Source organism: Oncorhynchus clarkii, chromosome 1 (genome assembly GCF_045791955.1).
Source record: "Oncorhynchus clarkii lewisi isolate Uvic-CL-2024 chromosome 1, UVic_Ocla_1.0, whole genome shotgun sequence".
Taxonomy (NCBI): domain Eukaryota; kingdom Metazoa; phylum Chordata; class Actinopteri; order Salmoniformes; family Salmonidae; genus Oncorhynchus; species Oncorhynchus clarkii.
The window spans coordinates 46,944,755-46,951,567 of NC_092147.1; positions in this window are offsets into that span (position 1 = coordinate 46,944,755).

Below are 6,813 nucleotides of genomic sequence, written 5' to 3' on the forward strand. Positions count from 1 at the left end.
CAGTATTGTTGTAATTGTCATTATTACAAATAAATAAATAAATAAAACCAGGGAATCAATCGGTATCGGCTTTTTTTGGCCCTCCAATAATCGGTATCGGTGTTGAAAAATCATAATCGGCCGACCTCTAGTTTCTTTGCAGCAATTCGACCATGAAGGCCTGATTCACACAGTCTCCTCTGAACAGTTGACATTGAGATGTGTCTGTTCCTTGAGCTCTATGAAGCATTTATTACAGCTGCAATTTCTGAGGCTGGTAACTCTAATGAACTTATCCCCTGCAGCAGAGGTAACGCAGGGTCCTCCTTTCCTTTGGTGGTCCTCATGAGAGCCAGTTTCATCATAGCGCTTGATGGTTTTTCGACTGCACTTGAAGAAACTTTCAAAGTTCTTGAAATATTCCGCATTGACTGACATTCATGTCTTAAAGTAATAATGGACTGTTGTTTCTCTTTGCTTATGAGCTGTTCTTGCCATAATAGGGCTATCTTCTGTATACCACCCCTACCTTGTTACAAGACAACTGATTGGCTAAAACGCATAAGAATGAAAGAAATTCCACAAATTAACTTTGAACAAGGCATACCTGTTAATTGAAATGCATTCCAGGTGAGACTACCTCGTGAAGCTGGTTGAGAGAAAGCCAAGCGTGTGTAAAGCTGTCATTAAGGCAAAGGGTGGCTACTTTGAAGAATCTCAAATATAAAATATATTTTGATTTGTTTAAAACTTTTTTGGGCTATATACATGATTCCATATGTTATTTAATAGTTTTGATGTCTTCCCTATTATTCTACAATATTATTCTACAGTGGGTGTATCCAAACTTTTGACTGGTTCTGTATATATCTTTTTACACGTCAAATAACTATTATAGAATGTTCTGTGTGCTGAATTTGCACGTGCAAGCCATGCGCCACCACTACTATCAGTAGCACTGTCAAAGCTGTACAAAAAAAGTTTGCAAACAAGCACGCACCGGCCACGAACGATGTGTTTACAATACCGCGTTGGTGAAAATAGACCAAAATTATTAGCGTGAGGCACATGGGCTACTAACAGTTTATTACACAACATACTCTTAGTATTACTTTCTTAGCTACGGTATACATATCTCCCTTGCATATTACATAATTTATGCAGCAGCATACAATACATTTTTGGACTCACCTTGTGAAGTCTTCGTGGCCAAATTCTGTCATTAAAGTATGGCATTCTCTGGATTTATGGTGGGAAAAAAAACACAGCCACTCCATTGAATAGCAGGCGAACGTTAGTGGTGGCTTTGCAGTGTTTGCAGTTAGCCACTGATTCCTTACAAACCACTCATTGTTTTTTCATTTTTTTTTTTCATTTTTTTTTTTCAAACCACTCATTGTTGAATTTGCGATTTCCAACATGTTGTGTAATCTTTATGTCCAATGGCCGATGAGCACCGATACGCTTTATCTATAATTTCTCTTCATTATTTCTCTTCGTATGACAAGGATTAAAAATGATTTGCCAGTAGATTGTCGACTTGATTCATGATAATGACTGCTTGCTAAGACTTTGAAAGTAAAATGTTGACATGATCAGTCCAATCAAAGCTACTGTACATATAATTTGATTTGACGTCATTTTATCTGTGACCAATGACCTTGGGACTTCTTGGAAGGGCACCTCTAATATAACTCTATGGCAGGACCCAAAGGGCTGAAATTTTGTGTCTACCCTTTTTTTCTTTTTTTTTTCAAAATACAGATCAACAATTTACATTCTAACATCATACAAAACAGAACGCAGGTATTAACGAGAAAATACTGGAACAAACCAAAAATATAAAAAAAATAAACAATTCTAGTGCAAATATAATCACTCTAAAAAAATCTTATTGTAATGATTTAGGAAAATGTTATTATTGTTATTGTTCACTAGGGTTAATGGTTTAATAAAATAGTTCAATTCAATCAAAAACAATCTCTTAAACTTTTGGGATTTGTTGAACATTTTATCAAAGTAATTTGCATGTTTTACAAAGATATACATAGTTCTGTGTTACTAAACCTTAATACTTCCAAAAGATTCAGTATCAACAGAAGTGTATGACAGGGATGCCCAATTTCGCCATTTTTATTCATTTTGGTTGTGGAACTTCTATCTCTAGATATTCTGAATAATGCAAATGTGTATGGCTTAACCATTTTAAACAAAGAAATCAAAATTTCCCAACTGGCTGATGATACTACTCTTTTCTTAAGAGACAAAGACCAGGTCGCCCATGCCCTTAATGCTATAACTGCATTTTAGATTGCATTAGGATTAAAACTGAATGTTTCTAAATGTGAAATCTTATGTTTATTTGACTCTGATGATAAAGAAATAGAAAATATTCCTGTAAAGGACTGTGTTAAATGTTTAGGAATACATCTGTCAAAAAAACACTTAAACACCATTTGAATTTCTCTCCTAAAATTAAGAAAACCCCAAATATATTCAATAATTGGCTAGAAAGAGACCTTTCTGTACTTGGGAGAGTACTTCTGTCCAAGGCAGAGGGACTGTCTCGTTTTGTGTACCCCTCATTATCGTTATGTGTAAATCCTGCTACTTGTAAAGAGATCAATAAGACCTTTCTTGACTTCATCTGGAAAAATAAGTCTCACAAACTAAAAAAGTAATTCCTTTCTAACAAAAGAGTTGTCTGTCTACCCTAACTAAGGACTTAAACTTGGCGATGACGTAGTATCCCCATGAGTGACAGAACACTGAGCCAATCATGGTGCAATACTCCTATTTTTGTGTGAGGCTTTAACCCAATGACATATATATATATTTCTTTACATTGTTTGCACACTGATATGTGACACGTATTAATGCAAAAATAACATGCAAAACAGACAAGCCCAAATATTTGTATTTATATATATATATATATATATATATATATATATATATATATATATATATATATATATGGCAGTCGGGAGGAGGCAAGAGAGGACAAATCAAATATGGGCGTGAACAAAAGGAATAACGGTTATCACTAGTTACCACAGCCACAAAGTCAAAATGGACTAAATCATAAAAATTCACGAAAACAAAAATTAACTTGAGGGTTTTAATTTAGGTTAACGCATAAGATTAGCACTGTGGTTACGGTTAGGTTTAAAATAAAACAAATTTAAGAAGAGAAATTGTAGAAATAGAAGTGGTTTATGACTTTGTGGCAACTAGTTATGGCTAGGGACAACTCCGATGTAAAGTGTTTTTTCTCAAAGTTGTCCACTTACAAAAGTTGGGGGTCATTTAGAAATTCCTTATTTTCCATGAAAACATACATGAAATCAGTTGCAAAATGAATCGGAAATATAGTCAAGATGTTGACAAGATTATTAAAAAAATATTTTTAATGAAATAATAATTGTGTCCGTCAAACTTTGCTTTCGTCAAAGAATCCTCAATTTGCAGCAATTACAGCCTTGCAGACCTTTGACATTCTAGTTGTCAATTTGTCGAGGTAATCTGAAGAGTTTTCACCCCATGCTTCCCGAAGCACTCCCACAAGTTGGATTGGCTTGATGGGCACTTCTTACATACCATATGGTCAAGCTGCTCCCACAACAGTTTAGGGTTGAGATCCGGTGACTGTGCTGGCCACTCCATTATAGACAGAATACCAGCTGTCTGCTTCTTCCCTAAATAGTTCTTGCATAGTTTGGAGCTGTGCTTTGAGTCATTGTCCTGTTGTAGGAGGAAATTGGCTCCAATTAAGCGCAGTCCACAGGGTATGGCATGGCATTGCAAAATGGAGTGACAGCCTTCCTTCTTCAAGATCCCTTTTACCCTGTACAAATCTCCCACTTTACCACCACCAAAGCACCCACAGGCCATCACATTGCCTCCACCATGCTTGACAAATGGCATCAAGCACTCCAGCATCTTTTCATTTTTTCTGCATCTCATGAATGTTCTTCTTTGTGATCTAAACACCTCAAACTTAGATTTGTCTGTCCATAACACTTTTTTTCCAATCTTCATCTGTCCAGTGTCTGTGTTCTTTTGCCCATCTTAATCTTTTATTTTTATTGTTCAGTCTGAGATATGGCTTTTTCTTTGAACTCTGCCTAGAATACCAGCATCCCAGAGTCGCCTCTTCACGTTTGATGTTGAGACTGCTGTTTTGCGGGTACTACACTGCTCAAAAAACTAAAGGGAACACTAAAATAACACATACTAGATCTGAATGAATGAAATATTCTTATTAAATACGTTTTTCTTTACATAGTTGAATGTGCTGACAACAAAATCACACAAACATTATCAATGGAAATCAAATTTATCAACCCATGGAGGTCTGGATTTGGAGTCACACTACAGCAGTGGTTCTTAACCTGGGTTCGATCGAACCCCAGGGGTTCGGTGAGTCAGTCTCAGGGGTTCGGCGGAGGTCAAGACACACATTCGATTAATATGATTCGTGATGACACGCTCCGCTTGGCCATCATTGGCTGCAGGTGATCACGCTACATCGCTTGGCCTATCTGTGCTGCAGGGAATTTGGTGCGCTCAGTAGTCGACTTGTGATTTCTTTCTTAATATTTTAATCCCTTCATACTTACTATGTCGAGCAAAAAAAGTGGTTCGACGAATATGTACAATATGGATTTACATGTATAACCGAACGTGATGGGAGTCAGTGTCCTAACTGCATGATTTGCAATGCCAAGTTGAGCAATTCTAGTCTAGCACCGGCAAAACTAAGAGAACACTTCCTTAAGCTGCATGGAGATGGAAAATACAAGAACACAACGCTTGCTGAATTCAAGGTGAAGAGAGCCAGATTCGATGAAAAGGCTACTCTGCCTGTTCTCGGCTTTGTACCCATCAACAAACCGATCCTCACAGCATCGTACGAAGTTGCTTACCTGATCGCAAAGCAGGGCAAACCACACACCATTGGTGAAACACTCATAAAACCAGCTGCGTTGAAGATGGCGAATATCATGCTGGGAAAAGAGGCCGAAGTTAAGTTATCCCAAATTCCTCTTTCAAATGACACCATCAGCTACAGAATAGAGGACATAAGCAAAGACATCTTGGCTCAAGTAGTTGCAGATCTGATTTCAAGCCCGGCAAAATTCAGCCTTCAACTCGACGAGACCACAGACGTTTCGAATCTAAGCCAGTTTGCTGTATTCGTGCGCTATGTGAAAGACGACGTGATAAAGGAAGAATTTTTATTTTGTAAGCCTCTTACAACAACAACTAAGGCAGCCGATGTGAAGAAAATTGTGGATGACTTCTTCAAAGACAACAATCTTTCGTGGGATATGGTTTCTGCAGTTTGTTCGGACGGAGCTCCAGTCATGCTGGGAAGAAGTCTGGTTTTGGTGCGCTAGTGAAAGCCGATGCACCACATATCATTGTTACGCATTGTATTCTGCACAGGCATGCGTTGGCAACAAAAACCTTGCCTCCAAAACTGGCAGAAGTATTAAAAATTGAAGTGGAATGCGTGAACTATGTGCGAACTAGTGCTCTGCGGCATCGCATCTTCAGTGAGCTGTGTAAAGAAATGGGCTCTGAATTCGAGGTACTTCTGTACCATTCTAACGTTAGGTGGTTATCCCGGGGACAGGTGCTGAATCGTGTTTTTGCCGTGCGTGTGGAATTAGCCCTGTTTTTGCAAGAGCACCAACATTGTCATGCAGATTGCTTCAAAAATTCTGAGTTCATTCTCATTTTAGCGTACATGGCCGATATCTTCGCAGCTCTCAATCATCTCAATCAAAAGATGCGGGGCGGTGGAGTCAACATCATCGAAGCGGAGGAAAACCTGAAGGCTTTTCAAAAAAAGCTACCGTTATGGAAACGACGAACAGAGAACAATAACTTCGCAAACTTTCCCCTGCTGGACGACTGTGTAAGTAAGATCGAAGATGTATCTGGAATCGGAGACATTTCTGTACCCGCTGAACTGAAGCAAGCAATTGCCACGCACTTAGATGAGCTTGCAAATTCTCTCGACGGATACTTCCCTACAAGAGAGTCATATCCAGCATGGGTGAGACAGCCGTTCACGTTTAGTGTTGAGACAACAGATGTCAATGATGAATACCTCGATGAAATCATTGAAATTCAGCAGAACCAGGTTCAACAGCAACTCTTCAGAACAACAATGCTTTCAACGTTTTGGTGTCAACAAATGGTAACGTACCCTGTTATTGCTAAGAAAGCTCTGGAGATTTTCATACCGTTTGTTACAACATATCTTTGCGAGCAATCCTTTTCGAGGATGCTGGACATAAAAACGAAGAAAAGGAACAGACTTTGTTGCGAAAATGACATGAGAGTGGCACTTGCCAAGGTGAAGCCGCGCATTTCTGAACTGGTCTCTGAAAGGCAACAGCAGAAGTCACACTGATTTGCAGTAAATATTCATTATTATGTTTTTGTGTGAAAATGATCATCTGTGTGAAAATGTTTTGATGATTTTGTTCTTTGAACACAGTGATGTTGATGCACGGTTCATTTTGTGCACCAGTCAAATATATACCTATGTTTTGAATTATATATATTTTTTTCAATTAAGAAGGGTTCGGTGACTGCGCATATGAAACTGGTGGGGTTCAGTACCTCCAACAAGGTTAAGAACCACTGCACTACAGGCTGATCCAACTTTGATGTAATGTCCTTAAAACAAGTCAAAATGAGGCTCAGTAGTGTGTGTGGCCTCCACGTGCCTGTATGATCTCCCTACAACGCCTGGGCATGCTCCTGATGAGGTGGCGGATGGTCTCCAGAGGGATCTCCTCCCAGACCTGGACTAAA